At 37.1% G+C, this 10,682-nt stretch overlaps 1 pseudogene; it reads left to right on the top strand.

Moving 5' to 3' along the window:
* The first annotated feature begins 6,623 nt into the window (after nucleotides 1–6,623).
* Nucleotides 6,624–8,882, top strand: LOC143404038 (dual specificity protein phosphatase 4 pseudogene; annotated as a pseudogene).
* The last annotated feature ends 1,800 nt before the right edge of the window (nucleotides 8,883–10,682 follow it).

The following is a 10,682-nucleotide window of genomic DNA, read 5'->3' as shown; positions in this document are numbered from 1 at the left end:
GTCAGCATGGGCCACACAAACTCAGTGAGTCTCTGCAAGCATTTTTGGGAGGTTGTAGGCTTCAGAACTTCCTCAGAGGCCAGCAGCAGCTCTAGCCTGTACTTTTCCCCAAAATGTTCAGGAGGAAGTTGCACACAGCCTCCACCCAGCCTATGTAAGCGGCTCACTTCTGGGGGGATATTTCATGACGGGTCTCCCTTCCATGTATATCTGCCCCTGCATCAGGACTCTGGCACACTCCATTTAGCCCTGCATGGTGACTTTCATCATGGCAGTGAAGCTGAACACGTTCCTTCTTTCAAGATCAAGACCAGAGAAATACTTCAATAGGTAGTTGGGGATGGTGGGGTGTCCTGCAGGCACAGCTGTTATTAGGGCCATGTTCTCCTCGTTGCCTTGCCAGTTGATGTCTTATGGGCGCACTCTGCTAAGGTCACCACAGTGTCCACAAAGCAGACAACAAAAAGACCCATCAAGCACTGCAGTTGGTCCCCTGCACCTGCTCATCTCGAGGACCCCACTGCACCAGTGCTTGAAGGAGCCCTAAATCCTTGGCACAGCCAGTGCACAGGAAGGTGGCCTCCTCCAGGACATTCTCCAGGGTGCTGTCCATGCTCACCATACTGCATTTCTCATCACTTTCAGAAAGATAGAAGGAAGCATCAAAGTGATTCTGCGGGTGTCTGCCAGAGTATTCTTTTCTTCACATTTTAGCTTGTCTGAAATTGGGATGTATCTCATTACCACCAACCAGTTGATAGTCACAGAATTATCCCAGATTGTGCACATGTGAATTACAGCTTATAGTGGTATCCCCTCGACTGACCTGCGTATCATTAATATAAAAAATGCCAGGTTTGATTGGCATTGTAAAATGGCTTCAAAAATATTACCCTATGACTCAAGTTTATCATATATACAGAAAAGCATGGAAACAGAGCAGCAGGGTAGAAATTTGATATTAGTGAAACAAATACTCAGTGTTAGCAGAACTGATCACCATTTCATATTTTCTTGAGTAGCACTCACAAAATATTTTGAGAGCTAACATGGGAAGATAAGCACAAATAGATGAAGTTGAACTACATTTTGTCAGTGAGGCCTTGCAAAAGATTGTCTGTCTCATGCCAATCAATGAAGTTGAAGGCAAAAAAAATCACTGTCTCATATGTGAGACAGTGCAAGAAGGTTCAGAGGAGAAATGACTGAATGTTTGTCTTGATCTAATCAGTGAATTAGTTGAGTGGTAAACTCAAGGCAGGTGGGGTGTGGCTGGAGGAAGTTGTCATTGGAGGCATGTGTATGAGGTATACATTTTGAATCTGGAGAAAAGAGTTTTTCTCTGCTTTCTGATCATCGTGTAAGTTGCCTCCCTATGCCACACTCTTTATCCATTGATATTAAATTTATGTCTAATTACACATGAATATTCATATTATTACATATGCTTTATATTAATGTAGTTGTATGTATAGAACTAAATTTAGGAATACTGTAGGGTTAGACATAGGGATATATATATATATATATATCAAAGGCATGAATATTCATAAGAATGTACACATGAAAATATGTATGAAAATATATATGTTTTGAAAAAGGCAAGGGTTTAATTTGAATCATAATACACATTTTTAATTTGCAAATGCAGAGATAAATTATATAAAATATATTTATATATATGCAAATATACCATTGAAAATTGAATATAGAAGTCAAAATATACATAAACGTATTACTACATACACATTCATGTAAAATTAACTACAGAGATATTTTGAGAGTTAATATTAAATTATAGCTTGGGTTAAAGTTAGAGAATGAATATGTAAATCAAAAACAAAAATATAATTACAAATGAATACATATGTAAGTGTACATTTTTCAAATGGAGAAGGGTTTAATAGAAGACATAAATACACATTTTTAAAAAATTATAAACACAGATAAATGTATATTAATATGTAATAATACTTATGAAATGGACGTGTCTAATTAACAAAAATATTCATATTATTATATATGATGCTATATTAATATTTTTAGGTATATTGTTAAATTTAGGATTACTATTGTTTTTAAGGTTAGGGTTAGGAATTAATATATGTATATATATTGAAAATCATGAATATTCATAAGAATGTACATGAGTATATTTGTATGGCAATATATATCCCTATATATGGGTTTGGTGTTTGGGGAGGTGTTTCCAGGGATTGAACTCAGGGCCATCCTTGACCACTGAGCCACATCCCTATTGCTATGTCAATTTTTATTTAGAGAGTCTTACTGAGTTGCTTATTGCCTTGTTTTCCTGAGGCTGGTTTTGAACTCCAGGTCATCCTGAGACTCCAGAGCCACTGGGATTACAGGTTTGTGTCACTATGCCCCTGGTATATGTTTTGAAATAGGGAAGTGAGTCTTATAAATACATATTTTAAAATTGCAATTGTAGAGATAAATTTTATATATGCATAAACAATAATATATATGTAAATATACCATTTGTAATTGAATATCTAAGTTGAAATACACATACACATTCATATTACTGCACATATATTTATGTAAATAGGTTTAGGTATAAGGGTGTTGTGAGAGTTAGTATTAAATTATGGCTTGGGTTAGGGTTGATGTTTGGGAATGAATACGTTTTTCAGAAAACATGAATATTAATGAGCATATACTTGTGAAAATACCTATGAAAATATATATAAACACATATGCTTTAAAACAGTGAAAGGTTTAATGTGAGTTGTATGAATATACATTTCTTATTTTGCAAATGCAGAAATAGAAAATATATATTAATACAAAAATATGCAAATATACCATTGATAATTTAATATATGTATCAAAATACACAAAAACATTTATGTAAATACATAAGCTTTTATGCAAAATTAGATTTACTTAAAGGGGTATGCATAGGATTAGTATTAAATTATGGCAAGAGTTAGCAATATGGCTATGGAATGAATCTGTATATCAAAAAACATGAATATTTCTAAGAATGTACATGTGAAAATATATAAAAATATATTTTTTTGAAATAGAAAAGAGCTTAATGTGAGACGTTTGCATACACATTTTTAAATTTGTGAATGCACAAATAAATATGCATATATAATATATATGCAAATATATTTTTTATAATTGAATATATATGTCTCATTACACATTTAAATTCACAATTTTATGTATGTTCTATATTAATGTAGAAATTCAGGTATAAGGTTATATTTAGCTTTAGTGTTAAATTTTGTGTAGGGTAATAATTAGGGTTAGTAAAAGAAATGCATATGGAAAACCAAGAATACTCATTAGAATAACTCATGAAAATATAAATAAATATATATGTTTTGAACTAGGGAAGGTTTTATTTTTTATTTATTATTTTTAAAAATTTAGTTGTTGATAGACCTTCATTTTATTTATTTATTTGCAGTGATGAGAATCAAACCTAGTGATTCATACATGCCAGTAAATTGCACTACCACTGAGCCCCAGTCCCAGCCCTGAACTAAGAAAGGTTTTAACATGACACATGTGAATACAGATTTTTAAAACTAGGACTGCACAGATTTATTATATATATGAATATATACTTATACATATTCTAATATAACATTGATACTTGAATACATAATTATTTACAAATGAATATTAAAATTATTATATATACATTTATTTAAAGGTAGGTTTAACTATATAAGTAAATATAGGGTTATTATCACTTTCAAATTTTGGTTTACATTTACGTTTATCTTTAAGGAATAAATATACTTGTTGAATACACCTAAGAATTTGCATATACATAAGTATATGTTTTGAAATAGGGAAGGGTTAATATGAGATATAAATACAAATTTTTAATATGCAAATGCAAAGATAAATTTTATATATGTATATATAATAACACTTCTGCAAATATAAGTGATAAATGTGTATGTAAATATGAATGCATATGAGTATTCATATAAGTATTTATGCTTTTATCTGAATGTAGGGTAGTTATAGGGGCAAAATTATGGTTAGTACTAAATTTTGTATATAGTTAGGGTTAGGGAATGAATAAGTATATTGAAATATATGAATATTTTAAGAATGTACATGTGCAATTTTGATGTTTTGGAATTCTGAAGAGTTCAATATGAGATTTAGGAAGACATTTTTAATTGGTGAAAGGAGATATATGTATATATGTGTATATAAATTGTATATATGCAAATATACCAATGATATTTGAATGCAAGTCAAATTACACATAAACATTAGGCAATGAATAGGTATATTGAAAAACATGAGTAATTATAAGAATATACATGTAAAAATGTGCATTAAAATACATAGAAATATATGTGTTTTGAGATATGAAAAGGTGTGAGATGTATAAATACACATTTATTAATTTCCTAATGTACAGATAAATTATATGTGAACATATATAAATATTTATGTATACAATTATCAATTGGATATTTGAATATGTATGTAAGAATATTCATATTACTATATATGCTTTTGTATTAATGTTCAATTAGGAATGGGGTAAGTTTAGTATTAAATATTGTGTAGTGTAAAGGTTAAAGTTAGGGTATGAATATATATAAAAAACCATGAGTATTCAAAGAATATGCATGTGAAAATACATATAAAACATATATGAAAAATGAACACAGACCTAGTAAAAAAGAACATTATATGGAGAAATGTTGACAATAACTAAATAAAATCCACTGCCATATATATAGTTGGAAACATATATGTTTAATATATAATAATAGAAAATAGAAAAAGTACAAGGGAAAAAAGTTTATCTCAGGTATTTTGAAATAGTGAAGGCAAGATACCAAATGCAGTCATAAAGCAAAACTCAAAATTTCCTCGAGGATTTATTGAGAATAGATGATTTGAACATAGAATTAAATTATGAATTAGCAAGTCAAAGATCATCAGAAGTTTCAAATAAAGCAAAGACTTTTTATAAAATATATATATGGGGTAAAGAAAAACATTACAAGGAAAATTGGAAATGCTTTTGAGCTGACAGATAACAAGGATTCAACAAATCAAAGCAATAGGAGGCAGATGAAGCAGTTCATAATTCCACCTGCTTACATTAGAAAAAGACACAGGGATAAAATCAGTGTTGACTCTGATCATGAAACTTGAGAAGCACTAATGATAATTTATTTCTAATAATAATTAAGAATTTGCTTAGAGTAGATATGTACATGGAGTCCAGGGCCAGTGGATGTAGCACATACCAACGTGAGATCACAAAGAGTGCAGCACCACAGCAGGCAAATGTGCAAGTGGCCAGGAGCTGAATGGTGTCTTGAAGATGTGCACAGGTCAGCTGAAGATCTTGACTTTGTTGTCACTGAGAGACAGGATGGGGTGGGAAGAGAAAGGAAGGGAAAGGACTATTTCTTATTTATTTGTGCTCCTGGATCCTGGGCACATTGACCACAACCATAGAACTTTTTTTTTTTTTTTTGGTCTTTGGAGCATTTTTCTTCTAGGCCTACTCTCTGTGACAGAGACCACATTACATAAGGTGCTCCTGGAAACTCTGGTACAATTCAGATTTTTCTTCAGTGAATTATCTGGCAAGATCATGGGGGAAAGCAATTACTTAGGCATAGACCTGAAATGAATCCTTTGTACTTGGAAGCACCATCTCCTCTCTTTCGCATATATTGTAGTTCTTAATTTTAGGCAGATTACTGGAAGTATACTAATATAGTTTTGCAAAATTAAATTCCTGTGAGGAGACTCTCTTCAAAGGCCCTCTTTTGATTTAAATGGGGACTCCACTGTTCAGTTCTCCTTGAATTCTAGAAGTGCAGGAGAGGTGGAGGTGGGACAGAGTCCTTGCCTCGTGCCAGCTCCTGTGAAGAGCATCTGGGAGCCATGTTGAAGCCTGACCTGGACTAAAGCCATTTTAAGGAGCCATTCCAGATGGAGCAACGGTTTTGGAGAAAGAAGGATGTACTTCTTTGGGAACGGCTAGGGGAGCAGGGAAGGAAAAAGTTACTTCATTTGCAGTGTTGTGGAACAGTTTTGTCATTGAGTGCCAGATTAGAGGTCCTTTCAAACTTGGCTAGAAAGGAGGGCATTTTTAAAGCACTTGGAGAGGCTTCGTAGCAACAAACATCTCTGTTCACCCGTGAATGACTTCAAGCCTCTATGTCACCATCAGGTCACAATGCTCTTTCTCACCCAGCAAAACAGACAGGCCCAGGTTCACCACATATGCTTCCATGAATGGTCAACCTGTGTTGGCATGGTTCATCCTGTCTGCCTGTCTCAAAGCCCCATGATTGGGTGAGGCTTACTGTTTTCAGAAAAGCCATTAGTGCCCTTGCGTGGGTGCCCTGCTTCCCTGGGAGCTGCGTGGCTGAACAGTGGGTTGAAAGAATAGCAAAAAGGGGCTGGGGTTTCTGGGCAGTGGACCCATGTACAGGCAGCACTCTTGGACATTCCCACTTTTTCCTTGATTCCTGGAAATCTCAAATGCATCTTCCCTTCTTTTCAATTGTTTATCTCAGGTATTTTGTCACTGTGTTGGAAAGTGATCTAATACAGAACTAAATGATGAGTCAACAAAGTGAACCATGTGGAAAATCACCAAAATTTTTGAAATGAAGCGAAGCATTTTAGTAAAATATACATATGGGGTAAAGATAAAACTTACAAGGAAATTTGGAAATAATTTTGAGCAGAAGATAACTGACATTCAACTAATCAACAGCAATAGGATGTATCTTAAGAAGTTCTTAAAGTACTGCTTCTACTTCAACTTGCTTACATTAGAAAAAGGTACATGGATAATAAAATCAATGTTGATTCTGATCTTCCACCTTGAGTAGTTACAAAAACAAAACAAAGCAAAACAACAACAACCAAAAAAAAAAAAAAAAAAGAAAGAAAGAAAAAAACAAGAAGGAAGAAATTAGAACAAAGTGGATGGAAAAAGATAATAAAGGCCTACCCTTATTATCTTTTTCCAGGTAAAATAAAGACAGGAGAAAATGATGACACCATAAAGAAAAACAAGAACACAGAAAAGAATTTCTCAAAAAGTTCACTAAACTTTATGAGGACAAGACCAAGTAAGACGGAAAAGCACAATGAGCAATACCAAATACAAAAGTTATCTGAACTGATCCTATGATGTTACAATAACTTAGTACTATGAATACTCTTGTAATGATGTATGATATGAAAAACAATTATCTCAGTGACAACATAGATGACAAGCATCTTGCCAAACCAATTATCAACCTTCCTCCCATAAAAAGTAGATGCAGTGCCCAGAGCTCTGGCGGGTGCTAGGGGAAGAGCAGCAATGAGCAGGCTGCAGCCCAATGTGTAGGAGCAGCAAAACACATTTGAGGCAACAACAGGAAGGAGCCAGCACTACTCTCCCTTCAACACACACACTCCGCTGCCACCCCCTAGTGAGTGCAAGCTCATGCAAGGCACCTGAGGCTGCTAGGACTGCTATGTAACCTGAACATGCAGGAGGAAGGTGACCCAATAGGGGTCTGGCCGCCCAAGCCTCTGGGGGCCAAGTTGGTTGTCACTTCTGAAGGCTCCTTCTCTTAATCCTGGTTCGCCCATTCCTGTTGCCTGGTTGGCCTGGGTGACTATCAATCGCCCCAGTTCCTACACTCCATGGTGACGATTGATTAACTGGGAGAGATGGACGGCAATGTGCTCAAAAGGCTGATGAAGCTAAGTGAGAACCACCAAGGCAGAGGTTGGGAGCTGGTGGTTGCGATGGGTTGAGGGGCGGGGTGGATGGTGCAGTGCCTGGCGGCAGCTCGGCTGACAGCAGGGCAGCCCCCAACCCTGGGGCTGGGGAGCGCCAGCAAACGCTTGCTGCTCAATTTTTTGCACACCTTTCCTATCAGAGGTTCGGTGCACCTCCTTTGATACAACACCCAGGACAATAGGCGGAACAAAGGCTCCAGGAGTCCGGAGTCCATCCTGCACGCCCAAGAGGAAGTGCGCCCTCTTGTGCTCTATCCTCTACTTGGCTGTCATCCTCTACTTTGAGTGGAGCTCGCCTGCCGAGGGCTCAGGGAGGACTGCACCAGGACCCTAGTAGTGCAGACACTCCATCCTAAGCCCCAGTGAGCAGACATCTGCTTGCTCAAAAGTGGCTGTGAGAAGTTTTCCTCTGCTTACCCAGAATTCTGTTCCAAAACCAAGGACCCGGCAGACATCCCACCAGTGCCACTGAGTTCTGTCACCTGGGCTGCAGCTCCAGTGGAACTGCTCTGCGCATCCAGGCGGAGGGGTCCCTTGGAGATTCTTCAGTTCCTCTACTTCCACGGTGCCTACCACGCTTCCTGGATAGACATGCTGAATGCCTTAGGGATCACAGTCCTGTTGAATGTCTCCTCCGAATGCCCAAACCACATGCAAGGATGCTACCAGTACAAAGGCATCTGGTGGAAGACAACCACAAGTCCAACATGGGCTCCTGGTTCATGGAAGCCATGGAGTAGGACTGTGCGGTGAAGGACTACCGTGGTCCAGGGATGGTGCACTGTTAAAAGGGCATCGTGTGCTCTGCTACCATCTGCTTGGCTTAGCAGGAATGAGGAGTGAGCAGCTGAGGCTGGAGAAGGCCTTCAGCTGCATGGAGTACCTGTCCCAGGTGCTGGCCACATCCTACCCCTCCAGGCCAGCCAGCCCTTCAGGCCCCTTAGGGGAGCTGCAAGCCCATCTCCACCCTTACCTCACAATTTGTCTTCAGCTTCCCTATCTCCCTGGGTGTGCACTTGGCCCTCAGCCGACTGCTGGACCTTCTCAGCCTCAGCTCTACCTCCCCCAGCACTCGGAGCCACTCACCTAACCCCTAAAACCAAGGTTGCTGCCAGCAAGGGATGCAAGATCCTCATGGGGACTGAACAGTATATAAATTTGTTTCAAAAGTACATAATGAGTCTAATGTCTACTATGGCAGATGTCTTTTTCTCCATTTATCATGCCTTCTACTGCTGCATAGACAAGTGCAGTTTCCCAGTCTCATCTGAAGTAAGAGTTCCAATTGGAACTGATTCTTCAATGAGATGAATTCATGTGAGACAAAACTACATGTGCATATGGGCAATTCAGGGTAGGAGTGGCATGTAGGTAATTTGAGTTCTTTTAAGACAGTGAGTGTCCAGTGGAACTGCTCTGTGCATCCAGGAGGTAGCATCCCTTGAAGTTGGGTTCCTGGCAGCAAGGTGTTAAGTGGCACAAGTTGGGGGGGCAGTGTCCACAGAATACTTCTGTGCTGTGTTTGGACCTTCCTCCTGGCTCCATTTTTTTCCAGCTGTGCAGAATCCAAACAGAGGTCTCTTTCCTTCCTGGAAATTTTATAAATTATGGAAATATCTTGAATATATCCCTTAATGTAATATAATTGCATTATATTATATAATTAATTACAAAACATAATTATATGTAATTAATTATATAATTACTGGAGTGAATTCTACTCTCTGCATATAAGACCTGGCTGATGCCTTATTTGTGAAGATTGAGTTGATTGACCTAAAACACAACATTGCTATGTTAATGAGCTTTGATGAAAAATACCTGAAAGAATAACTTTCAGAGGAGAGATTGATTTTGGTTCAAAATTTCAGAGTGTTTAGACTACCACTGGCTGGCTCCAAGGCAGAAATATTATGGGGGAAGGATATGATGGAGGAAAGCTGCTCAGCACATGGGAACTAAGAAGCAGAGAGAGAGAGAGAGGATGGGACCAGGACATATAGAGCCCAAGGTCATGCTCTCTCTGACCTTCTTCCTCCCATCATGACTCACCTGCTTACAGTTACCAACCAAGAGTTCATTCAAATTTTTAATTCATCAAATGGATCAATCCAGCTCTTGTAATCCAACTGTTTCACCTCTGAACATGGTTGCTTTGTTTAACACTTGAGTTCTTTAGGGGACATTGCTAGGTCCTTACTATAACAATTGACTTGCACATGGTTAATATTCAGTACATTTTTCTATTATTATCACTACTGCTACACATACAGCAACTACCACAAGATGTGAAGGAAGAAAGGATCCATTCATAGTAGCAACAACAAACCAAATAATTAGAGAAAAAATATAAGAGAGATGTGCAAAATCTATTGGAAGGATAATTTAACATACTAAGTTATGCACAAAAAGAGACTTGAATTGATTTTTCTTAGAAAGACTTAATATCATTAAATTTTTTTTCTTCTGCCTAAAAGATTCATAAAAGACTATAATTTCAAAAGGAATACCCCCTAAAATAAGGTTTCATGAGAGACAATTGTGTTTCTTCCTCTTTTTAAACAGCCTTTTAGTTGTTGATGGACACAATAACTTTATTTTATTTATTTATTTTTATGTTTTGCTGAGGATCAAACCAGGGCCTCACACATGTCAGATAAGCTCTCCACCACAGAGTCATGACCCAGCCCCAAAGGACAATTGTTTTTAGTCTAGTCAGTATAGAGTGATACTCTTGACAGTGACTGTCACAAATGGTTTATTTAGAATACTATTATATATATATAATAATTATATATCATATATAATTTCTAAGTAGATTACACTATTCTTTGCCTAAAGAAAATAGCAGTCACTGATATTGTCAAGACGTTGAGTAGAGCAAAGGGAAGTATCCT

This window comes from Callospermophilus lateralis, chromosome 7, assembly GCF_048772815.1.
Source record: "Callospermophilus lateralis isolate mCalLat2 chromosome 7, mCalLat2.hap1, whole genome shotgun sequence".
In the NCBI taxonomy this organism is placed as follows: domain Eukaryota; kingdom Metazoa; phylum Chordata; class Mammalia; order Rodentia; family Sciuridae; genus Callospermophilus; species Callospermophilus lateralis.
Note: the sequence above shows the minus strand (reverse complement) of the source record. Positions and strands in the feature narration are given on the sequence as shown.